At 49.6% G+C, this 26,229-nt stretch overlaps 1 protein-coding gene across 4 annotated transcripts in view; it reads left to right on the top strand.

Annotated features, from left to right (window-relative positions):
- Positions 1–26,229, top strand: part of Csmd2 (CUB and Sushi multiple domains 2) — a 560,352-nt gene that overhangs the window by 175,085 nt on the left and 359,038 nt on the right. The window lies entirely within an intron of this gene.

The following is a 26,229-nucleotide window of genomic DNA, read 5'->3' as shown; positions in this document are numbered from 1 at the left end:
CACACCACCTAACCTGGCCCTGGTGACACTTCTTCTACATTGGGAAGCCCTAACTTGCTGTTTAGCACCCAGCTGGTCACAGAGAGGCAACTTTTTTAATGAGGACCCTAGAAAGCCCTCCAGAGGCATGTCTGTGGACTGGTGAAGTCTGTTTGGTATGGGGGATGAGAGGAGAGAAAGTGGCGTCTGTGGAAAAAGAAGTCAAGAAAGAGAGAGCTAGGTCTGGGGGAAGGGGGCACTGAAACCTGAGCTCACCTGTGGATGCAGGTGTGCTGTGTGATATCCTCACCAGGGTAACCCAACACACATGATATCCCCACCAGGGCATACCTTCCTTCCTTCCTTTCGTGTGCATGTGTGTGCGCGTGTGTATGTGTGTGTGCGTGTGTGTGTACGTATTGCATACATGGGTATGCCTACATGCATGTACTGGGTGTCCTCTATGTCTTTCCTTACTCTTCCTTCCTTGAGACAGGGCATCTCACTTGAACCTGGAAATAGGCTGGCAGGCAACCCCAGCAATCCTCCTGTCTCTGCCTCTCCAGCTTCTAAAGCACTAGGGTCACAGGTTTCCATGGGAGCAAACCCTGCTTTTATGTGGGTGCTAGAAACTCAGCACAGGTCTTTGTGGGCATGCAGCAAATGTTTTTAACTACTGAGCCATCTCCCCAGCTCCTCTCAGCCATCATCCTTTTAATAATATTTCCTACTCCATAATCAGAAGTTTGGACATGTTGATGCATGCCTAGGATTCCAGCACGTGAGAGATGAAGGCAGGAGGACCATGTGTTCCCCCATTATCCTTGCCTATAGAGTAAACTGGAGGCCAGCCTGGGCTCCTGACACTGTCTTTAAAAAAAATCAGAAGAGTATATATTTTGAGGAAAAAATAAATGTTCTGGTGACCTCTTCAGACCTTTAATGATTCAGTAGATACCAGATGGGAGCCATTTATGAAATATTAAAGTCAATTCTCCTGCCTCAGCTCCTCTTCCCACTGTGGTGACCAACGTTCACAGGGTATTGACTAGAAGCTGCAGAGCCATCCCCAGGCCTGCGGATGCCACACCCTCCTCAGCCTCTCAAAGAGACAGAACCATGCCAAGTCTTTAAATCCATCCTTTGGCTAAAAGGCTGGTGCCACTCCACAGGGCTGCCGAAGCCACCTGATGCTTAACAAGAATAGAGATGTGGCTCATAGCTGTACCCTGGGCGTCTGTTCCCAGAGACAGGCATCCTCTCATGGTCTCACGGCGCTCCCCACTGCCTTTTAAACTGTCACCAAAGTACCCATTCCCACTCAGTGAGCAATTCCTGCCCTGGCTTGAAGCATTTGCTGAAACCACTTACCCAGTTATCTTTTCTTGTTTTCAAACACCCATGCATCAAAGCCTCTGACCCACTCGGCGCTCCTCCCTCTCTCACCCCCAGCTTCTGTTTTCTACAAGCTCTTATTTCCTCTGCTCCCTTACTTACTACCCGCTTCCACTCCCACCCTGGCCAGTGGGCTCAACTTGGCACGGCGGCTTTTCAAAGTCAAAGCAAAGGTTTTCTATCCGTGGACACTGCACAGTCAGAATCACGCACAGCCCCTTCCACAGCCTGCAGTGTGAGGGTCAGCTAGGTTTCCTTGCTGGCAAGGTGCTCCCCCCATATGCCAGCCTCCCACGTGGGTGATCCAGACTTGTCATATTTAGGAATTATGACTTGAGCTGGAAGTTTATTTGCATGGTCTGTACCTTGGAGATTTTAATCATAAAAGCAGAAATTGCTGCTGCTGCCTAGGCATGTGCAGGTGGGGCTAAGATTGTCAAGGGTTGTGTCTCAGTCAGCGTTCCTATTGCTATAAAGAGACACCATGACCATGGCAACTCTTAGAAAGGAAACATTCCATTGTGGTGACTCCCTTACAGTTTCCAAGGTTTAGTCCATCACAGCAGGGACCATGGTGTTGTGCAAGCAGGCACGGTGCTGGAGAAATAAGCAAGGGACCTACATCTTGCAGGCAACAGGAAGTCAACTGACTGTCACATGGAGTGAAGCTTAAGAAAAAGACCTCAAAGCCCACCCCCCACAGTGGCACAGTGGCACACTTCCAACAGAAAGTGTGGCCCAGACTAAAGGTGTGCCCTCCAGCCTCAAGGTCTGGATTAAAGGTGTGTGTCGTCCAGCCTCCTCCAACAAGACAACACTTCCCTCAACAAGGCCACACCTCCCAGTAGTGCCGCTCCTTATGAGTTTACGGGGGCCAAATACATTTAAACTTCCACAGGTTACCATGCTACAGAAGGGCTGCCAGGAAGCTGTCCTCTACATCAGAGCCCAAGATCTGACTTTATGGAGGAGGGAACTCCCTGGTAGGTCTGGGATCCGTGTGGATTTGGATCTTGCAACATTTCCTCTCTGACGTCTTTTTGCTGGTCCAGACCAGGTGTGTGACTTCCACCATCCAGCATGTGGAGGCTGTGCTTCCTGCCACTTACTGTCCCCAGCTCCCATACACATCAGACCGTGAGTGGCTCTAGGCAGGAACTGTCCCCCAGGTCCATTGCTGGTGCTCGCTCCATGGTTGATACAGCTATCAGCACCGAGATTAGCTTCCTGAATAGACAACCTGAGCGGTCACCCAGGGTTCCAAGCCGCGTATGGCTCCATCCCCTATTACTGCCATCTTGGAATTCATGGTCATGCTTTAAACAAGTTGGCCCCACACTTCCCTGGGTTCTGGGCCCTGCGTATTTAGTAGCCATTCCTGTCTACACTTAATAAGTGTGGATCGGTGTTCTGTTGGGCCTCAGTTTCTGATGTCAGCTGACTATGACATGAGAAGCCCTGAAAGCAGGCATCCCAGCTCCAGAGCCCTTTGAACAGTGCCCAGCTGGCTTGAGTAGAAGGACATCTTTCATCACCGCCCTTGAGGTATGGCCTTGCCTAGTGTAGGTTGAAAATGAGAGGACCACTTGCCCTTACACGGACCCTACAGCATGGCTCTCTGCCTCCTTACGTTGGCCTTGTGTTTATGGTGCTAAGCATAGCATGTGTTTGTCCCTGGCATCCTCTCAGAGCCAGACGGCGAGAAAGCCAGACATGACAGGTTCTGACGAGGCTGCACAAATAAGAGATGACGTGGCACCAGAAGTCCAAGCTCTTCATCAGGACTCGTCCCAATAGGTCCTTGGTGGGGAACAGGAAGAGGACCAAAGGAAGAGGGTGGGGGTAGGAAAAGTGCCATGGCAGGCTAGGTGCCCCCAACTTAAGGTTCATGCACATCACCAGGCAAAGGCAAGGGGACAAAGGAGACACCCTGGCCATGTAGCAGCCCTCTGCCTCTATACCTTCAAGGTGCGAAGAACAGTGATGAAAAGTTCCTGAGCTTCGCTTGTGTGCTACTTGTCACGTGACTCCCCAAGCTTCTGTTAAGGTCTCTGTGGCTTCTCATGGGAAGTAGGGAAAGGGTTATGTGTCTGAACAAGAAATGTAGTTTTGAGAACAAGTCTCCCATTACTTGGCTATTTAGGGATGAGTCGGAGATAAGTCCAGGCATTCCAGTGTCCTTCGGCCTTCTGCAGCCAGAAAGCCCCACCCATGACTTCACAAGGAGGGAGCAGATTGAAGAGAGGAGCCTTGGGTTCTCGGCAGGGAAGTAGAGGGGCAGGAACCAGGTTAGGATTGGAGTGAGTGCCAACATATCAAGGGGTGTATGGAGCCCGGAGTGGAAGAACCTGGAGGATTCCACTCTAGTTGGTCTCTCTCTCTATTCTCTATTCTCTCTCTGCCTTTGTCTCTGTCTCTATCCCCCTCCCTTCTTCCCTTCCACCCTCTCCCTTCTCTGTGTGTGTGTGTCTGTGCATGTGTGTCTCTCTCTATGTGTCTGAACATGTGTGCATGCAGAAGACAGAGGCCAACTTTGGGTGACATTCCTCAGGCATTGTCTACCTTGATTTTTGAAGCAGAAGTTCTTCCAGGCCTGAAACTCACGAAAGTACATCTTGCTTACCAGTGAGCCCCAGGCCTCTCCCCAGTTCCCCAAGACTGTTGTTACAGATGCGCTGTTACACTTGAGGGTTTTTATAGGTTTGGATTGTTTTGGTTTGATGTGGGTTCTGGTGATCAAACGCGGGTCCTCACACTTGTAGAAAGCACCTGATTGAGTCAGTGCCCCGGCCCAGTTGCTTTCCTTTCATCCCATTCTTACGTCTGTACCCTGCCAAGTACAAGGAGGGCAGAGGTGAGAGGCAGAGTTGGGCACTGATGATGTGCTGACCCCACCCCAGGGACCGTGTGTCACACAACTGACACACATCATGGGCATATTCTCGGGCAGCCCCAGGAGCTAGGTATTGTTGTCACCCTGTCTTATGAACAGCAGGAGGATTAAGTCCTACATGCAGCAAGTGGTGAAACTGAGATTTGAACCCACACAGTCTTGTGATGCTCACTCCCTGGTCCCACTTCCACCGCAAAGATCTTGTTGTTCAGAGTGGTTGTTCTGAGCCTCAACTGAATCTTAGAACGCCCTAGGAAACCTTCAGTAATCCTGCTGCCAACCAACAGGCATTCACTGCCAGTGAGAATACAGAACGGTACAGCCAACCACCTTGACAAAATGATCTTAAAAAAAAAAAAGTAAACATACACCTCCCCTATAATTCAGCTGTTCCACCCCTAAGTGTTTTCCTTAAGAACGATAAACGTGTGTGTCCACCCAAATAGGTGCACTCAGATGCTGACGACTTGACCTGTAAGACCCAAAGTCTGAAATTATGCAAACGTTCATAAGCAGGTGGATGGATAGTCAGACCGTGGTATGTCCATTCAGTGGAATAGCAGTCAACAACAAACAAGAACAGCCCATATACCTACGACATGGACGGATTTCAAATGAATTATCCTGGATGGAAAAATTTAGACCCAAACAACAGTTGTCCTTTTTTTTCTTTTTTGTTGGGGGGGGGTAGGGGTCAGGAGGGGTAGCTGCGTCTCCTAATCCTCCTCGTCTTTTGAAATAGTGCCACTTTACTTGATAACTAAACATTCAAATATATGAGCCTATGGGAGTCTTTTTCATTCAACCACAACTGTTGCCATAAAGTTGCCTTGGTCACTGTTCTATTGCTGTGAAGAGACACCATGACCAAATGAACCCTTAAAAAAGAAAGCATTTCCCCGGGGGCTTGCTTGCAGTTTCAGAGGCTTATTCCATCATCGTTATGACATTATCATCGCACAATAGCAGGCAGGCAAGGGGCTGGAGTAGTAACTGAGAACCGCCTTCTAATCCACAAGCAGAGAAACCTTAAAGTCCACCCCCAGTGACGCTTCCTCCAACAAGGCCACACCTCCTAACCCTGCTAATCTTTTAAAATAGTGCCACTCCCTGGTCACTACGCATTCACATTTAGGAGCCTATGGAGGCCATTCTTATTCAAACCATCACCATAGTATGTTTCCATTCATGCAAAATCCAAATTCTAACAGTTGCAAACTAATTAAGAGGGAAGGCAGATTTGTGTTGTCTGCACACAGGCTACTAAAATTTATCAGCATACACCTACAGTGTGTGTGACTTCTTGTGGGAAATTATAACTCCAAGGGAATTGTAAAAGGAAGGGAAATATTTCTGTGCTTAGACCTCATACCAGACCAAATAAATCAGTGTTTAGGAATAGAGCCAGGCAGTAGTACCTGGGAAGGCTCCTTGAGACTCCACTGGACTGTCAGAGAGAAGTGGCAAGGCGGGGCCGGGAAGACAGATGAGCCACGAGCATGCTAGCCTTGAAAGCCTGAGGCTGGAGGCTGGACCCTAGAACCCATATAAAACCCAGACTTGTAATCCCATCCCTGGGGAGCTGGAGACAGGCGGATTTCAAGGTCTCATTGGTCAGCCTGCCCACAGGCCAGTGAGAGACCGTGTCTCCAAATAAAAGGGCTAATATTTTATTCAATAGATCAAGAGGAGGAAACGTCAATCATCTTCCCCCTTCAATGGCAGCATCTGCACTAGGGCTGGGGCGGGTACTTTCTTCTTTTCACTGGGGTGTGAAACCGCTATTTACTGAGGGCCAAATAGGTGCCTGATGGACCTTCAAGCACTAAGGATCAGAACAAGTGAAACAGACTCCCTCCTTCTTAAGGAACCTTCTAGATAAAATAAGTGATGTGATTATATGTCCTCTGGGACATGTTAGACGCTTGGAAATTCCATGAAGAAAAATGGGCACCGACATGGAGATGGGGACCAGAGCTTGTAGTGCTGAGTTCAGGAAGGGACCTGGCATTTGAGGTCATGCCTGAGGGAGATGAAGGAATGAATCGCCTTGATTGGAGAAGAGGAAGTTCCTATGCAAAGGCCCTGGGACAGGAGTACCCTGTGTTGGATAACAAGAGGACAGACAGAGAAGGGTCAGTTTAAGAGGCCCCAGCAGGTCTTGGCAAGGACTCAAGCGTTCACAGGAAGTTGCTGGGGGCAGCTTTGTGACTTTGAACAGAGAGGTGGCGTTACATCTATTTCTGCTGGGCCTTTGCAAGTCAAGTTAATCTCATTTAAAATCCCCTTCAGTAAACCCAGGCTGCATGCGATGTTCAGATCCTGGCGAGCAGGTGGGTTTGTACAGACCGAAACGCGCATTTCCCTATTAAATTTTGATGTGACTTCCAGAACCCCAAAGCCTTCTGGGTAAGAGAGCAAACCCCTCAAAGAGCAGCACTGCCCACACACAAAGTCCGCTTCTCCTCCCCAGGGGCTGCTCCCAGGCGGATCCTCTCACCCTCATTAAATCTAGATGAAGCCTGCAAAGAGGGAAGGAGGCATGCAGGGGAACTCTCCATTGTAAGCCAGGCTGCCTGGCTTTGCAGTTGGAGTCCTGAACAAAGGAACCTGTGCCTTCTCTTCTCCCTGGCTGAAACCACTGGAAGTAGCTAGGCTGATTTCTGTTCCAGGCGCTGTCAATAGCTACCGTCAATAGCTACAGGCCCTTACAGAGTCCACACTGGGATCTGTGACGTTTGCTGTGTTATCCGCATCATTCAGTTCAGTTCTCCAGACGTCTGTGAAAATGAGACCCCTGGGGACCAGAGAGGAGCGGTGTAGTCCTTAAAGTCACACAGTCAAGGCAATGCCTAGGTCTGTCTGACTCCCGAACTAGGCTTAGAATCTGTGACATTGCCACCCCTTCTAAGCCATCACAGAGACACTGGCATCCACTGCTTTCCCAATGGGACAGAACGTGCCAGGCTAGTGGTGAGTCTACCCATATAGCCCTCCATGGCTTAATGGGACGGATGGATTCAAGACAAGGCTGGAGGAGGTGACTGAGTCTGGGAAGGGTACCCAGCACACCAGCTGAAAGCCTAAAGTGTCCTTTGACGCCTCAGCAGGGGCTGACACAGGAGGTAAGACTGGACAGGTCGACCCCTGACCTATATAGCTCTCCTCAGTTCTTTAGGAGTCCACTGGTGAGTGGGGGGTGGTGCCAGTAAGGGCTGTTGCTGTCTGTTGCGTATAGATGGTATTTTGTTCTAGGCCCAGTGCTGGCCCGGAATGGGAGAGAAGAGCCGGAGACAGAAACAGTCCTGGCCAAAGGTTGTTTGGGTCAAAACATGGAGCCCATAAAGGACGGGTTTGACCCCAGAAACCCCTGCTTGCTGTGGTATCCTCCCGGAGATTGCTGCCTCCCCGGACTCAACAATTCAGAGTCACTGTAGAGTCTCTGTCCCCTCAGACAGTGGATGCTTTCTGACATCCTACATGCTTATTCTGCTATGCAGGAGGAAGCCTTGGCTCTCATTAGAGAGGCCCTGTTCATTGAGGGTGAGGCCGCTGACTGCCCAGGCCAGCCTAGTGACCAAGACTGTCCATCTGTAGGAGAAAAGGCCCCCACTCCTTTCTTACCTTTCTGTTTCCCTATTCATACCTTGAGCCCCTTGAAGGTAGGACCAGTGTCTACCTTCCGCCATGTTCCCCTCAATCCCCCACCCCCACCGTGTGTCTCTGGCCTCAGACCACCTCACATGGTACTAGCATAAGTTCTTGCAGGATTAAGGAGAAACCCCAGTTCTGAGCCAGCACCCTGATGATACCCTGTGAGTGGGTCCAGCACTGGAGGATCGATGTGCTGCATAATTGAGGGGAGCCAGAGTCAGTACAGACAGGAATTTCTCAAACCTCTGACAGATAAGGTCTTTACAGAAGACCTACCCACGCGTTGGCCTCTGGGGAGTCCAGTACTCATCACAGTGGGAGAATATAAGGGGTGGGGGCACAACCTGCGCAGAGCAGGGCAGATAGAATGCATGACCCTGGCAGCACCCGGCATGACCTAAGTGGGCCCGGGGTAGAGGCAGGCAGAGCAGCCTTCACAATCCAACTTGATCTTCTGTTATCAGAGGACTCTGTTATCAGGGAACAGGATTTAGACAGAGGGAAAAAAGTCAAATTAGCAGGCAGAGCTTGCTCCATTGATTTGACATCTGTCCACGTCACTAGAACCCAGCATGTAGCGATGAAGTCAGTGCCCACATGGGGTTCACTTCTGGGACACAGCCCACCAGGGGACCGGTCAGCCAAATATGCCTATGGTTCTGATGATGAGGATGATGACATCCACAGACACAAGTAGGGAGAGGGACAGCGAGCTGCGACTTGCATCCCTGGCAGTTCTGGGGGGCTTCCTAAATGAACTGACCCTAGAGCCGAAACTCAAGGATCGCCATGGAGCATTCAGACACCACAGAGTCAGAGCCAGTGTGGAGTGTGAACGGACTTAGAGGTGGAGCCTCTGCAAGCTCCCGCAGAGGGTGTCAACGGTATCCAGAAGAAGGGAAGGGGCCACCATGGTTAGCTGCTTTGGTTTCCCAGGATGTGAGATTTTCTTCCTAGACCTGGTTACATCCCAGGGAAACGAGGACAAACTTGATCACAGAAGTATAGCAGGAAGAGGGCCTGGCACATGAAGGCCACCCCTGGGCTGTTGGGGAGGGTTTTGGCTATGGGAAGGACAGTATCTCATTTCTGAGGAGTAGATTGTCTGGTGCTGCACTTGACATGAGAAAGGATGGGGCGCACACCTCACCCTTGCAGAGTGAGGGGCCTCTGTGGTTGTCAATTAAGCCAACAATGCCACAAGATCAATGAGGCATCATTAGTGCAGACTGTTGTACTGTGACTTTGACCACTTTGACTTTGGCACACACTGTCTGACATCCAGGTCATCCTGAGCATGAAGCTGTGAGTCACTTTCACTGGAGACCTGTGTCAGAAGGTCATAGGATAACAGGAGAGTTGAGGCAGAGGGACAGTTCCCATGCAGTGTGGTAAGTGCCTGAGCATCCTCAAGAATGAACATGCAGTTCACTCTCAGTGTTTCAGGCTCTCACTGCTTCATAACAAATACTGCCTGCCCGACCTGCACAGACAAACAGTCTCAGGCTTCCGCGAGTTGGAAGTCAGAGCCGTCTTGGCTGGGTTCTCTTTTGAAGATCCAAGAATCCCCAAGTGTCACTGGGGCCAGGATCTTGTCAGGAGGCTTTGGGGGAGAGAGTCCTCTCTCCAGGTTAGGGGACTGTGAAAAGGGTTCAGTTTTGAATGACAGCAACTTGCTGCTTCAAGGTCAGCAGACAGCAGAATCCTTGATCCCTTTTGATGTCTGCCCTCTGACCCATTGGGGCTTAGCTAGATTGGGCCAGGCCCATGCGGGACAGCTTCTCTCCCCACTAATTCAAAGTCACCAACAAGAAGGGGGTCTGAATTACATGTGCAAAGATTTCTTCCTCTTTGCTATATAGCTTTGCCTAATCAGGAGAGAGCACCCCATCATAAGCATGGCTGCCAGCACACCTAGAGAGAGAGGTCTGAGGGGTGGGACTCAAGACTGGGATTCTTAGAAACCATCTTAGAAATCTACCCACCATCCTCACAATATACATCCCTATGTTTAATCCTCAAAGCAATCCTAGATATGCATGGTTAGCAGCTGCATTGTACAAGGGAGGAAACTGAGGCAGAGGGAGGGTGTGTGATAAGCCTAAGGTCCCACAGTTAAGCTGACCCACACCTTTGCTGAAGCCTCTTGGAGTGAGAATCCCTGTGACAGGGAGGGGAGAGGAGGAGAGAGGAGCCCACCAAAGTTCTCACTGCTGTTTCATAAAGCGTTGCCATGGAAACCCTGCATGGAGCATCACTTAAAGAGCTGTTTGATTATTTTTGCGGGGTGGCATCTGCAGGCGCAGAGCAGCCATGCAAACACACGCGTGCTCTGTGGCTGAGTTAAAAGGTCTGACAGCAGGCACATGCCAGGAGAGCCGAAGGCCCGTTGGTAAGTGGATGCTCTCATCGGTAGGACCCGGGCTCTGCTCTGTGTCCCCGCCACTCAGAACCAGATCAGAACCAGGCAGGTTAAGATGGCGGTGACGCTGTCAGTCTTTGGAGAACATCTACTCTCAGCCGCTGCCTCTGTCTCCAGCTTCCATCTTCCGTCTAGAACCCTCGTCCTTCCCTGCCCTACTTTCCCCAGACCTCTCCAGCAGCGGCCTTGGAGCCTCAGCCCCACAGGATGGGATAAGACAGTGTGGACCCTCAGAAGTTAATCTCAGCTACCATCAGCCATGAGACTCCCTTAATGGCTTCCAGCTCCCATCAGGACACATACAGTCTGGGACACTAATGATTTTGCCTCTTGTCTTAACCCCAGGGCTGACCTTGCAGATGGCTGAGGCTGGAGGAAGTCCAGGGTGACAAAGGATGACAAGATGATCACTGTGACTGCCATCTAGTGGGCTTTAGTGCCAGACCCCATGCGAAGTGCTTTGCCCATGTTCTGCCTCATTCTCTCCTGTCAGTCATTTCCTCCCACACGGACTGGGTGAGCCGTGGCTCCGGAGCATAGGGGAAGCCGTGGACTGGATGGGGTCCCTGCTCATATGATGGACACTAGATAAAAAGGGGGGGGGGCTAGCGAGCTGTGGAAAGTGCTGTGTGAATAATTAAAGCAGAAACACCTTGTGCAGGAGACTGCAGGATGTGTGTGGAGTGGGATGGTTCTGGACATCTGAGCCAAAGTTTGTACTGAGGATAACTGTATGTTACAGCAAGGGCGGAGTCCCTGCTCTGTTTTGAGTTGCTGGTATAGGCCTCTGTGGCAGAAGGCAACTTAGGGATAGAAAGGGCTTTTTTGTTTGTTTGTTTTAGCTTACACTTCTAGGTCCCAATCCATCCCTGAAAGAAGTCAGGGCAGGAACTGTAGTAGAAAACATGGAGGCTCAGTACCAACTAGCTTTCTTATACAGTTTGTACCTACCTGCTTAGGGATGGTACCACCCACAGTGGGCTGGGCCCCTCCCACATCCACCATCCGTCAAGACAGTCACAGACCTGGCTATCTACAGTTTGTACCTACCTACTTAGGGATGGCGCCACCCATGGTGGTTGGGGTCCCTCCCACACACACCATCCGTCAACTACAAACCTGGCTACAGACTGGTTTGCTCAGTTGGGCAGTTTCTTAATTGAAATCCCTCTTTACAGTTGACTCTGAGCTCTGTCAGGTTGACAGTTAAAAGTGACCCACACAGGCCTTGAGGAACTGACCTCATGAGTCTGAGAAACAGGATAAAGGGACCCCCGCCCCCCTTATGGTGGGAACAAGGCAAGAAAAGATCATAGGTTCCAGAGAGGTTGGCCAAGAAGACTCTAGGTTTGGGTAGGGTTGACAGGTTCATTGGAAAGGACGTAAGAAAAACTTTCAGAGGGATACTGGCAGGGAGGAGACATGTTTAAAGTGTCTTTTTCAGTCTTGGCTGCTGGGGGAAGCTCGATTGCAGGCATGGTTAGGTTCTGGTACACAAATCTCCATAGACCTGGGACACCAGGAGTTAACTAGATGTATGCATTCAAGCATGGTCAGCCAGATGGTCTACTAGCTTGAATTTTGTCAGGGAAAAGAGATGCTTCTGGACCATTCTCAGCTTAGGAGTGTCACTGGGGCAGGGATAACAGAGTGGTGGCCCTGCCAGCTCTTCTCTGCCCAGCCTACGGGTGCCACACCTGTCACTCCAGGGTCCATGAATCCCACCTACCCTCCTCCATTTAGTGTGAGCCTCCAGGTGGTTGGAGAGTCTGTCTGAGCTGGACTGTAACCCACGTTGCCTAACTTAAAGGTGGCTGGAGGTGGCTGGATACCTGCCACAGTGTGGATAAACCTCAGAGCTACCCCTACGAGGATAAATGTTATGTGATTTCACTCTTAGGAGGTGCTCAAAGGGTGACATCTGAGAAAGAGAAAGCAGAATGATGAGCGCCCCAGCGGGGGGGAGGGGAAGAAGAGACGAGACCAGTGGAGCCTAGAGATGGTACTGGACAAATGGAGGCCACCTAAACATAGTCAGCACCACCAACCTGAGCACCAAAGTAGACGAGACAAAGTTGTCTTTGATGTGTATTTTACTATAAATACACAAAAGTCTTGGCCCTTATGTTGTAAGAGACCACACTAGGTTTGAACCAGGCCCCAAAACTCAGGCCTCGTGTGCTTGACTGCCCCATCACCCCACTTCCAGAAACAGAGGTTCTCAGCCTGAATGAGAGCGCAGCCATGACACCAGCACTGGCTAGGGGGCAGTCCCCACCAAACACTGGTGTTGGGTCCCAGCTTGAGCAGCAACATTTCCTCCCCTCCACCGATCCCTACCCCATCCTGTGCGCCTAGTCTGATGCCAGCCAATGGAATACTGTCCTCAAGAGAGTGACGTCAGGAAGTGAATCAAAGGCCAGCACTTGTGTTTGGGACAGGGGTTCCCTGAGCAAAGCAACTCTTTAGAAATGAGGTTGTTGTGGTCTGAATGTGAATTGACCCCGCCCGCTCCCCGACAGGTACAAGTGTTAGACCCTGGATGCTGGCACTGTTGAAAACCCTCTAGAAGGTGGAGACTTACTGAAGGAAGTGTGTCACTGCGGGAGGGGGGTTTGAAACCAGTAGCCCCGCCCCACTTCCTATACCATCCACTTTCTGTTTTGAGTAGACATAAGGCAGAGACCAGTCCCACTCCACAGCATGAACCTGCCTTCCCCTGCTCTTCCCCCCATGGGATGGGACTGTATCCCCTCAGACCATGAGCCAACACAGATCTCCCTTTCAGTTGCTTAGTTGGATACTTATTCCCAGTGGAAACAAAGACAGGTGCCGCTGCTGCTGGCAACAGGGACAAGACACCATCAGTTCCACATACTGACCTGGGTCAAGCTCTATGCATGTTTTGTATCATTGTGTGTGAGCACACATGCTCATGTGTGTGTGCATATGTGTGCAGGTGCACACACATGGGTACAGGAAAACACGATTGTGTGCACGCTGAAGAGAAAGTAGGGCATCATGTGTCTTAGACAGAGTCTCTCCCTGAACCTGGGGCAGCAGGCTCCAATTATCCTCCTGTCTCTGTCCCCCACAGCACTGGGATTTCCGAAGCACATGTGGCCATGCCCAGCCTTTTGTGTGAGTGCTGAGAATTCAAACTCAGTCCCTCACACTTATGTAGCAAGTACTCTTACCCACCGAACCATCTCCTTAGTCCCCCTGTACTCAATGTTTTGTTGGTTCGAACTGTGACCTACAGCACAGATATTTCCATTGTGCCTATTCTACAGATGGAAGGATTGAGGCCACGTGACAGCAAGATGCTCATGCATTGCTATGAAATGGGGTACAGATTTCAAGCTTGGCCTGTTTGCTTCCAAGCTTTGATGCCTTTCTCCCTTCACCCAGGTTAAATAGTGAGACTAATTAAGGAGGTAGGAAGGTATGGGCTCCTTGGTATTCTGCTCTTGGGGCAGTTTAAAGGGATCCTGGAATGAGCATCCTTTGCCCGGACCCCAGGGTGCTCGCCACTCTGCCTCCTGTGCAGAAGCTGACGCTGCTTTTGCTTGACAAGTCACAACAAAGCCCAGCACACTCCGGCCCCGCCCCGCTCAGGCGGCACCTCATGGGGGAGAAGAAGATAAAACAGAATCAAGCTGAACTCTTAATTGACATTGCATCTCCGGCAGCCCCTTGATGATGAATCATCCTGGAATCGGTGATGAGTCTGGTGGAGGAGGTGGAGAGCTGGGCGGGGTGGCTCAGCAGCCAGGTTCACCGGGGCACTCCTCTGTGGGGCGAGGGAGGCAGGGCTCACCCACTGGTGGGGATCAGGAACCACTACCTAACCCTCTGCTTTTGAGAGTTTTGGTTTTGGTTTTGATTTTCCAACATGGTAAAATATCCATAATAGAATTTAACCGTTTGAAAGCGTCTGTTCAGGGTCACTAAGGACAGTCACATGGCCATGCAGTCATCACCTCTGGCTGTTGTCCTCACTAGAGCATTCTCCGTTCTTCCCAGTCAACACTGGCAGCCACCATCATGACCCTTGTGTCAGGGAGCTGGCTAGTTTCTGGGGCCCCATGGGAGCTCTATCTTATAATATCTATGACAAGCTTGTTTTACTTGACATGGTATCTTTGGGGTTCTGCTGTGCTGTGACACTTGCAGGCACGCCCTTCCTTTTCACATCCGAACAGAATTGCACGGTACAGACAAACCACACCCATTCATCCCGGATGGACTCTTCGGTTGCTTTTGGTGTGACTCCCACCTACCTCATCTTTCACCCCAGCCTTGGCCGTGACTGTATTGTGGGAATCCGTGTGATCGGGGTTCATCAGTGTCACCCGACAGGACTGCCATCTGAACAGTCCTTCCGCACACCTCACCAGATCTCACCCGGAGCCTGGAGGTCTCCATGGCGATCCGTATCCACGGGCTGTGGGAAGAATGGCATTGTGGAGTGGTTCTGATTCCAGACAATTCATGCTGCTATTAGTTTCCTCATCTGTAGACCCGGGGTCTTTACATGTGCTGCGGAGCTGGCGAGGGGACACAGGAGTCAGCAGCAGTCACTCGTGCATGCCAGGCATCCTGGGGTTGTTCAGTCTGGACCATCCGACTTGATCCCTGCAGCTTCTCTGAGAAATCGAGACTGCGGGACTCTTTGGGTTCTTACCCAACAGACAGCCATGCTGGGATTTTGCTTCTGGCCGATAGATGCTCATTTGCAGTAAGTACCCAGCACTGAGGCTCAGTTCATACATTTTTTTTTTTTTGACATGATCCTAGCTGGCTACAATGTCAATGAAATCGATTCATTCCTCTCAGAGACCAGGGTGAGTTCTCCAGGCAAGGTCCTCATTAGGCCTCAGTGTTCTGAGTTTAGCTCTGGGCTGCCCAGCTGGGCAAAAGCAAGAGAGAGCCAGACCTGGTTCAGAGACCCTGCAAATACTGAAGAAGAGTTTTTTGTTTTTGTTTTGTTTGTTCATTTGTTTTTAAAATTTCTCAAAATATTTCTGGTTCCCAAATGTTAGAGACCTTCCTGGATCTAGCCCCTGGGCCCTATAGATCCAGCCACACTAGGCAGGACTGATTGTGGCTGACAGGAGGAGGTGGGTCTGGAGCAGGGTGGGAGATGGTTTGGGTCATGTACAATGGAGGAGCCTGAAGGTAGCAAGGGGCTGGAGTCAAGAATATGGTTTGTCCTGGGCTTGGCTGCAACACAAATGAGCCAGTGACCCTTGGGACAGGGGCCTGGGAAGCAAGCATGCAGCAGGGCTTTTGTGCCCCTGGGTCAGGGCCAGCTGCTCTACCTGGAATGCCAGCTCTTCTCTCCCAGGCCCACACTGAGTGCTTCTTTCAGGAAGCATAGCTACATCATTTCTCCCCCACAATTCCCAGGTGCTAGAGACCTGGTGCAGCACCAGGCAGCCTCAGAGGGCAGGAGGGAACCTGAGCCCTGATATACAAGTCCCCTCATGATCTTTGGTCCATGTTTCCCTGGCCACTTGGGGACTACGTGCTTGCTCTTCTGAGGCCCAAAGGGAGACTTTGCAGCCTCAGACCAACAGGTCCCCACCTGGCTCCATGAAAGCATTGCAGATCCAAGCGATACCACCTGTGTGGCAGGGACAGCTGCCCACGCCAGCCCTGGGGCTGACTGCTCTCCCCAGCCACTGACTGTCCACATTCTCTCTGTTTCAGCTCCACCCTCAGACAGAGGCCTGGCATCTCCCAGGGAGCTCCAGGGACTTAGATGTAATCACAGCCCAAATTTATTGAGCATTTACTTGGTGCCAGGTGCTGAGATAAGCATTGTGCCTGGTCTGTCTTACTTAACCCTCACCACAGTCCCCTGAGCTGAACATGGGGTGTCTCTGTGTCATCACGACGAGGCTGAGATTTGGAGAGATGCAGCGACTTGCTATTTACATTACAGATTTGGGATCTGAACCGAACCGTATGCTTCCCTTCCCATTCTGTCATAACTGCTGAGTCCCTGGCAGTGGGAGCATGGGATCCAAACCCAGGGCTTTAGGATGGAAGAGCTCTTCTCAGACCCGCGACCTTCATGGCCACCCAACCCTTACAGACCCCGCATATGCCCGTGGATACTTGATGCGGTCCTAGGGTCTGGTATGAATCTTCAGACTATTCCAGAGCTCAGACACATTTCAGCCAGGCTTGTGAGTGTGGGGGCCATGACATTGGCTTCTACTGGGAGAAACACCTGTGTGGAAAGAGGCTTAAGTGTGGTGGCTGGGCAGGAAGGGAGAGCGCTATGACGTAAGCACAGAATGTTTCTTTGGATGAAGGGAGAGGGGGTTTGGGTCCCTTATCAGGTATTGCATGAAAGAGACAGGGATGCAGGTGTTGCTCCAGGTAGTATCTGCCTAACATGCATGAGACCCTGGGTTCAAACGGAACCACACATACATTTACACGCACACACACGCGCACATGCACACACATCTGACATCCCTTGAGAGAAAATGAGAGCCCGATGCTGTAAGGTTGGGGAGAAACTAAAGAGCAGCAAGGGAGAGCAGGTGTGTAACTGTTTTCTGCTTGTGTCTGTTCTTAACAACTTTATATATGCTTATAATCTACTGCAATTGTATTCACACCCCCATTGCCCTGTCTTATCCCCGTCTCATTTTTCCCAACTAGTCGTGGGGGCGGGGAGAGAGATCGATTCTTGTTCATTTTAATCAAGGCTGTTCGTATGAGCACAGGTGGGACGGGGGGGCTTTTGACTGTAACACAGGTGATGTCTAAGAGGCTCCCCGACTGAAGGAAACAACTCCCTCTCCGTTTGTCTGTTTCCCTGCGTGCACAATTGTGTGCACACTCTTGATTGAAAGTATTCCCTGGGGATGGATCTGTGTGTGTGGCATGAGGCCATAAGGAGGCCTGGGCAGGGATGCAAGTCATTGGTGGCACTTCATAGAATGTGTTTCTCTAGGGTAGAGCCTGTTCTAACTCCTGCCCTGTGACCCTGAGGATGGCTCACAGGAACTCCACCTGCCACAGAGCCTCCATAAGGCCTTTGCGGAAGCCACTGAATGCTGAATAAAGATGAAGGAACAGGCAAGAAAAAGCAAGGCCTGTCTTTTCCTCCATTGTGATTCTCGAACTCAAACTGCTCACCAAGTTCCGTCTTTGGCCCTCTTGAGGGACTCTTTGGGTGCTGAGCCTCGAGGCTGGTTCCTTAGTGAGAACAACAGCCATGCCCCTCTCCACCCTTTCCCCACTACAGTACGACAGGAGAGGCATGACTGAGGGTAGCTTGGGCATGTGAGAAGAGCCAGGAGATCTTTCTGATTTTGTCTTCTATGATAGGGAGAATCCCCCGCTCTGTGTTATTGCATGGTTTAGAAGGGCCGGATTCAGGGTAAAGTTGTGTAGTCAGAGGCTGCCCGTTTGTTTCCTGGCCACCCAGACCCAAAATAATCACACCAAAAGTGTATTAATTACAAGACTGCTTAGCCTATTAGCTCGGGATGCTTACTAACTAACTCTTGCAACTTGAATTAACCGATTTCTATTAATCTGGCTATCTACAAGAGGCTGTGGCTTACGGGTAAGGATCTGGCGTCTGTCTCCTTCAGGGCAGCTATAGGGTGTCTGTCTCCTCAACTCTGCCTATTCTCTCTCTCTCTCTCTGTCTTTCTCTCTCTCTCTCTCTCTCTCTCTCTCTCTCTCTCTCTCAGATTTCCCACCTGACTATCTTGTGTCCTGCCATAGGCCCAAAGCAGCCTCTTTATTAACTAATGGTAATGCATATTCACAGCTATTCACAGCATACAGAGGGGAGTCCCACGTCACTGCTGGTCCACAGATGTGATTGGTGAGCTATGGTGAAGAGAAGAGCAGGTCTCAGATAGCATGTGAGGGCCAAGTGCACCCTGTTTGTAAGTGTAGCAGCCACCCTCCTTGTCCTGTGGAGGAGGAACAAGAAACAGGTGGATGATGGTATTTGAAAGCCTCCTTTCTCCTCTTGCACCAGGGGATATTGTGTCAGTTCCCAGACTGACAAGTTAGACTATAAGATGCCCCAGTACATCTGCATTGCAGAGAGCAAATCGTGTTCACCATCCATGTAGTTCAAATAGCGCAAGCATTCCATTTATGCTAAAAACTCATCTGTGTTTATATGACTGTCACTGGTTGTCCTTGGTTTCATTTGGGAGCTCTGTTTTGGGGCCTGTGATGTTTCTGGTGCTGTCCCTAGAGAATTAGAGGTGACAGAGAGGAGGACACAGGGTGAGGAAGCATGGAGGATTCTGTTCTGATGCCTTCTGTGGCCTCACTGGTCAGGTGACAGATGAAGTCTCTGCTCAGCTAGGCCAGAGGAAGTGACCAAAGAGAGAGTTGTCAATGTGGGGCAGCAACATTGGAGTGCATGAGTCCCAGGAGGTCAAAGTCAGTGTGTGACAACTATGCGGTGCCCAGGTCGGCGGCTTAGGTTTCAAGCCCAGCCTGGTCCTGATCCGCTGTGTGGCCTTGGGCTGCACCCTATCCTTCCGCACTCCCACTGATCCTCAGTCTCTTCATCTGTGGAAGGAAGACAGTTGTAGCATCTCTGTCTATTGTGAGATGTGTGTTCAGATGAAGTCTGACATGACTCAGCCAGTAAATATGCTTGACACCAAACCCACTGACCTGAGTTCGATACCTGGAACCCACATAGTGGAAGGAGAAAGAAATGACTGTTGAAGTTGTTCTCCAACCTCCATATGTGTCTTAGGGCCTGTGAGTATCTGCACCCCCCGGCATCACACACACACACACACACACACACACACACACGTGTAAAAAGTGTCCAGATGAAGCTCTGAGCAGTACACCAGGTCGTATTAAGCATCCAACAGCTCATGAGACTCCTCCTGCTTTTTAGGTTGTGGTTCACTGACTCTCTAGATCCTCTGCTGTGTTCAGTAAAATGAGGTTTCTAAGCCCAACCTGAGCCATAACAGCGAGAATACAAGTCATATACCCCGGACCAGGCACAGGCCAGGCTGAATATTGGACCTTCAGGGGTAGCTGTCTACAGCTTAGGGGTCCTCTGGCCTATTCTTATAAATCAAGTAAGGTTGGACTGTAGTGCCAATTGCCAGCTTTCACACCACAGGGAAACTGAGCCATCGCCGCAGAGGTCATATTTATTAGATCTGGTACATACATGCGCACACATATGCATATAAATGACACGATTTTCTCATTTATAAAATGTATAATTATTTACATTTAATTCACACAATAATACTTGTGTTGCCTGGCAGTAAATCATATACTAGCTGTGTAAAGAACTCTAGCCCTACATCTCCGGGAGTCTAGAATCATGTAAAGAAAACTCACAGGCAGGCTCCATTGTAGGGAATTTGAATGAATAAATACATGAATGAGAATGAGTGATATAGGAACTGACATGTAATCAAAACTCATATAACTCCACAGAAGGCCTCCAAAAGCTCCAAGCACTTGCAGTGTGGACTTACGTAAGTCTAAGATGAGTTAAGTGACAGGGGAAGCCAGCTTAGTTAGTGGGCTATGAGTTCCAGGATTGTGGAAGCTAGTTATCACAGCCAACCATTGGGGCAGTACTTTCTATTCTATGAAGACATGCTCTTAAGGGATTTTTGTGCTTTATGGTAAGACATCGTGTTAATAGGGGTCCTCTCAAGATACAGAACTGGTAGAAAAACATACACACGCACACACACACACACACACAAACACACACACACATACATACATATGAAGGGGATTTATTAGAATCGCTTAGAGATTGTGGCCTAGGTAGTCCAACAATGACTGTCCTCTCATGGGAAAGGCCAAGCGTCAAGAAGTTGTTCAGTCCAAAGAGATCTGATGTATCAGGAGTCTCAATCTGGTGCTGGATCCTCAAGGAATTCATAGAAATCTGCTGGTCTCCTGAAGAAGTGGGTTCAAATACCAGCAACGGGATGCTTCAGCAGCAGGATAGATGAACTTGTCAACAAGAATGAGGGCAAGCAGGCAAAAAGCTTCTTCCTTGTCATTTATGTGGGCAGATTTCGGGTGAGTCTTTCCCCCTCAGATGAGGGGAATGAAGAAACCCCCCCTAGGTGTACTGAACTTGGATTTTAGTTGATTCTCAACATAACAATATTGACTACCATAATTAGCTATCCCAGATACTGAGGATGGTGATTGATGTTTCATAGAGGAAGTGATGTTTAACTGGGGTTTTGATGGATGAGTATGTGTTTGCTCGATGGTGAATTGAAGAGAGTAGGTGTTTGGGGTACCTGTTCTTTAGTGGTGATGGTGGGTACGAGATGGGGAGCAGGGAGGAAGGCAGAAATGTCTACAGGGGTCAGACCACAGAGGGAGCCATTACAGGGGTCAGATCACGGAGGGAACCTCTATATGGCTTTATCCTCAGAATAAGAAAAGGTGTAGAAAGGGTTCTTTCTTTTCCTTTCCTCTGTGTTATTCTTCCAGATCATTATTTATTCTCTAACGAGTCATCAGGAGGTCAGAGGGCCAGCCTTTGCTGGCACATCCTAAGAGGTACTCTACAGTACTCCCAGAGGCACTAATGGGGAGAGGGTATCTGAAACAGGGAGGCTGGTAGTGGGGAAGTCAGTCACACAGATCCAGGGGAGAGATGGTCAAATTTCACATGAGGAAGGAATGGCGGGCCTGGTATGATGTTCAGAGAACAGGGTGTGGCAGAGGAGAAGCCAGCAACTGCATTTAGGAGGAGAGGTCCTGAGTCTGCTGCCCATGCTCGAGCCCAGCGATTCCCTCAAGCCAGGCTGCCTGGAAAACGAAGGGGAACATCTTATCATTGCTTGCCGCTAATCTCAGGCCCGTTTTGCTGTCTTTTGGAACTGGAGTTATTCTATTCCGGAGGTTTGGGACCCAGTGCAAGCATCAGGTTTTGTGAGATTCTGAGACCTGTGACCCTAATTGCCAAGGAAGGCAAAGATCACCAGCTTGAGTCATAAAAAGAGGTTCAAGGTGGAGGACTCATGCCTGACAAGGGTCAGGGGTCACAGGACAGGATAGAACCACTGATTAGTGGGGTCCTTGGCACCTCTGTCTTGGTTTGATTGACAGGTAGCAGGAAATGAACAACACCAAGCTCCAGGTCCACTGCCCCAATTGTCACCCTTGCTTTTCCTGAGAGGACAGTGTGAGCCCTGGTCAGCATGTTGGGGCTTCACGTGGAATGATCAGCACAGGAAGAGCCCAGTGTAGTTGGAAAGCATGTAGGATGAGGGGCCAGGCATTGACAGGGGCAGCCCTGCACTCTGCCATTTGGCCTGTTAGCCTGGGGTCAGCACCCAGCATTCCCTGGTAACCTCGCCAAGGAGTCACAGTGCCTCTGTGCATAGGTCATTGGGAGGATTGGGTAAGATCATTAAGCCATTTAGTGAAGTTTTATTAGAATTATTATACACCAAGCATTAGTCTATGAAACCCAGTGGAGAACAAATTAGGCCTCCAAATGCCATCCTCATGGAATATGCTTTGTAGCAGGGTGACACCGTTAATCAGTGACCATGTCATCCTGATGACCCAGCAGATTATAGCTCATACTTGATGTTATATAAACATATTAAATTATATGTTAAAGTATATTACTGCTTTGGGCCTGGTGGTGCACACCTATAATCTCAGACTTTGGAGGTCGAGGCAGAGGGGATCAGGGACTCAAGACTGTCCTTGGGCTAGGTAAGACTCTGCCTCAAAAAAAAAAAAAGAGCATATGAAAGGAAAAAGTGAGGAAGAAAACAAGTCACATATATAGTGTATAAATTTTTTATGAATATGTGATGATATATATCAAATGTATCATATCCTCATCTCTGATCTAACAGAAGGGCTGAGATGAACTAGAGACTGCTCTTTTGAGACTAGAAATGCAAGCAAACCCTTGCCAAGGCAAGATATGGGTAAGTGTGCAATGAAAAGTCCAGCAGCTAAAACGACAGATGTTGTGAAGGTGATAAAGACCATGGTGAGGTGGAAGGACCTGGCATGAAGCCACTAATCAGATCTCTTCTCTTTCTCCACCCTTTCCCCGGGCCCACCCTGCCTAGATGCAGACTCATCTCTTCTACAGCCTCCTTTCTTCCTTGCATGCTGGAGGCTGTGGGAAGACAAGCTTCTTTACCCTCCATCTTGCCTCTTTAAGTCATCAGTCACATGACTATGGAGACTTGTTACTTGATAGTAGCAAGACATCAAGACATATAGAGGGTGTTCGTGGGTAGCATAAGCGGCTCTTCATTATAGGTTAGGAGTCCAAGTCTCAAATTAAAAATGAACGTAGCACGATGTAGTTCTAGCTGTAATCCGGCCGTAAAGGAGCGCCATCGTCATACAATCACAGAGCATCTTATGTTGATTGGCAGGAGCTGGGCGTTGTAGAGGGCAAAGTTCCCCACCCCTAATCTACACCAGAACTCTTCAATGCCAAGCACGCCTTTAACAATGCCGTTCTGGGCTGTGTTTGATGTAAATATTCCACTCGTGATTTTGTAAGCAATCAAAGGGAAGTTTTATAGACAGGAGAGCAAGAATGGTTGTAATATTTATGCAGAAAAACTCACAGAAAACAAAACAAAACAAATCAAGGAACCAAGTGCCTCGGAAAAATTACTTTGTGGCTTATCTGTAATCTGCGTCTGTCCAAAGACCTTCATCAGACACACAATAAAAGACTAGACTTTAGACATTACTCTTGATATTATTTAGGGACAAATGTATAAGATGGGTACATTAGATTTTTACAAATCAGAGTATTAAATGTAGACTCTCTGATGATGGCCTCTAAAGTCTGCAGTCCTCATCCCAAGAAGGATGCAGGAAAAAGGGAACACATGTGGACGTGTTGGGCCTCAGTTGGAAAGAATGTTACCTTTTCACAACCGGGCTCTTTCATTTGCTAGCTGCATGGCCTTGACCAAGCAAGCTGCTTCTCCTCTCTGCAGCAGCATTGTCGTCTGTAAAGTGGGGACAACACACACGTGCCCCATAACTTCCTTTAGTAGGTTAAGCAAACTTGTTCCATTGGGCCCAGAAGAATGCCTAGCACTCAGTGCCTCCACGACAGCCCTACTATGTGTTAAACTGCATTGTCTCCAAAAATCTGTTGAGGAGTTAGTCCCCGAGACCTGCAAATATGACCTTTGGGAATAGTCCTTGCAGAAGATGTCTTCACGGTGGGGTGATAAGGGTGTACCCTGTCCAGCAAAGGACACAGATAGAACAGAAGGGCAACATACATGGAAGGACAACTGGAGGGACACATCTGTGCACGAAGAACCCCAGAGATTGCCTGCAGCCAGGAAAAGTGGGAAGAGGGAAGGAAAGACAATCCCCACCCCCACCCACCCAGGCAAGGCTTCCTTACTGTGACCTTGTGTCCTTTAGCTATGCAGCAATGACAATATAGAATGTATTTGTTAGTCCCTGGTGTCACTTTGCTACGCCATCAGCCCTGCTGGCTAGCATGGCCTTTAGAAGAGAAAAACAGACCCATTTCCAAATGAGGAATGGAAACCCAGAGAGGCGAGGGGTACAGTTTGGTTCATCCTGTCCTAGGTGAAGGAACTGGATTTGAACCCCACTCTCTCCGAGCCCCAAGACAGCTCACTCTCCCTTCACTGTGTGGCCTATCTGGATCAGAGATTGGGAATAAAGAGGTGACATGAGGAGTGGACCCCTTCATTACAGCCTGGTCCCAGCTGAGACCCACTTCAGAGCAGGCTGATTAAGAACAGCTCATTAAGTAAGGAGCGGCAAGCATTTGAGAGGGACTTTTTAAAAAGAATCAACTTTTATTTATAGTGACGTTCCAGTCATTAATTTCAAAGGAAGAAAGCCCAAAGCAGAAGCAGGTTCATTAAAAATTTGACATTAGTAATTTAATTAAATTGGGTCTTTGCGTCTTGTTGCGGCAAATGAAACGTTAGTTCTACACCAGTTCTCAGCCTGTTTGCCGTCGGTTCCCTCCCCTCACCTTAGCTTGCTTTCTTCTCTAAATGTTTACCTGGCCCCCTCCACTCCCAGCGCTCTTACACATGTCACCTCATTGTCTGTGCTGTAAGCCAGCAGCAGGGCACCAGGAGAAAGACTGGGTGAGTCGGGAGTAGGGCATCATGGGAAATAAAACTGAGCCAGCAGCAGGGCATCTTGGGAAAGGCTGGATGAACCGGCAGTACGGGATTATGGGAAATTCTCAATGTGCCAGCAATGCGGGGCGCTGGCCATAAAAAATAGAGCTGAGCCAATAGCTGGGCATCCTGGGAAATGTTCAGAGAACCACCTGCAGGGGATCATGGGAAATACAACTGAGCCAACTACAGAGGATCATAGGAAACAAACCATGGGTTAACAGTGAGGAATGATGGGAAAAACAAAGCCAGCAGCAAGGGATTGTGGGAAACATCCAGTGAGCTAGCAGCAGAGGATTGTGGCACACATTTATTTGGTGATCCAGCAAGAGGTGATCATGGGAAACGAGTGAGCCATAGCAGCTCAAGAGAAATACTATCCAGGGCCAACTGACAGACAGTAGCAGAAGCAAATCCTTTCACCTGGGTCTTTTGACGTGCCAGAGATAGAGAATGCTCGGATCCTTAACATTTGCAAAGCAAACCTCTGAGAATAGGGACCAGTTCTACCTAGATGGCTGTACTCCAAGCACTGAGCACAGTCGGCCCACGATAAATTTCTGTTGCACATACGAGCTGATGCATGAATGAATAGCTTCAACCACTAATTATTGACACAAGTATGTCCCTTTAAGTCCCAGACACTCTGTTAGTCTCCAGGGTACACATGTGAACCAGCCCCGGCCACTGTCCTCCCGGTCCTGAAGCCCAGTAGGATGACAGTGTAGCATGTGTGTAGCTTTTATGAAGAAACCCCCAACCACCGGATGTGTTGGGGGAAATGAGACTCGAAGATCCCATGGAACTCAAAGTCATGCAGGAGACAGTGGCAGCACCTGGCTTCAGACCCAGACCAGAATAACTCCAAAGCCTGCCGTTTCCCTCTGCATGGAGCTGCGTCCTCACAGAAAGGGAGGAAAAGGGGAGCTGGGAGGAGAAGAAAAGGAAGTTGGAGACGTCTACCCTGTAGATTGCTGAGATTGTTGAGCCTGGTGGAGAGGCTTTAGAAGACAGGCACCAACAGCAGGGTGGGCAGGAAGCAGATGCTGCAAAGGCTTTAGAGAGGCCAGAGATCCAGCCCACTCTTCTCCATTTCCCTCATGGTTGTCCACTCCGAGACGTTGATCCCTACGTTATCTTTTTAGGGCCTTAGCATCCTTGTTCCATCTGCCTGGAATTGATAATTCTTGCTAATCTCAGAGTTGAGCAGAGGTGTGACCTTTTCAGGAAGTCACCTCTGAACCCCCCGCCTCGTCTGTCTTCTACCATAACAGGTATATCTCTAATGGTGCCTGTACCTCCCAAGGGGCTGAATGGTAGATTCACTTGATTTGTACTTCATGTGTGTGCCAGGCTTTGTTCTGAGTCCTTTGAGTTCCTGAGCTCAAGTGAATAGTCGCCATGACCCTTTCGGGAAGGTGCTGTTGCAATGTCCACTTAACCAGTGGGGAAACTGAGTCACAGAACAGTTCAGGGATTTCACCAGGGCTCCACTGAGGTTCTGGAGTCTGCGCTCTTTCCATCAGTCTGTGACAGGCTTCTAAACTATTGGTGGCAAGGGGAGGGCGGAGCTTCACGGAGAAAAACTGAACAGTGATCCTGTTCAGCAGGCTGATGTCCCTGGTCACTGCTCTGTGCTGCAATCCTGCAATGCTGGGACAGGGCAGGGGGAGCGGCGGCCTGTGGGTCAGGGGAAAATA

Source organism: Microtus oregoni, unplaced genomic scaffold (assembly GCF_018167655.1).
Source record: "Microtus oregoni isolate MIOR12 unplaced genomic scaffold, Mior012 000005F_ref0000423, whole genome shotgun sequence".
Classification (NCBI taxonomy): Eukaryota; Metazoa; Chordata; class Mammalia; order Rodentia; family Cricetidae; genus Microtus; species Microtus oregoni.
This window is presented reverse-complemented; position numbering and strand designations above follow the sequence as displayed.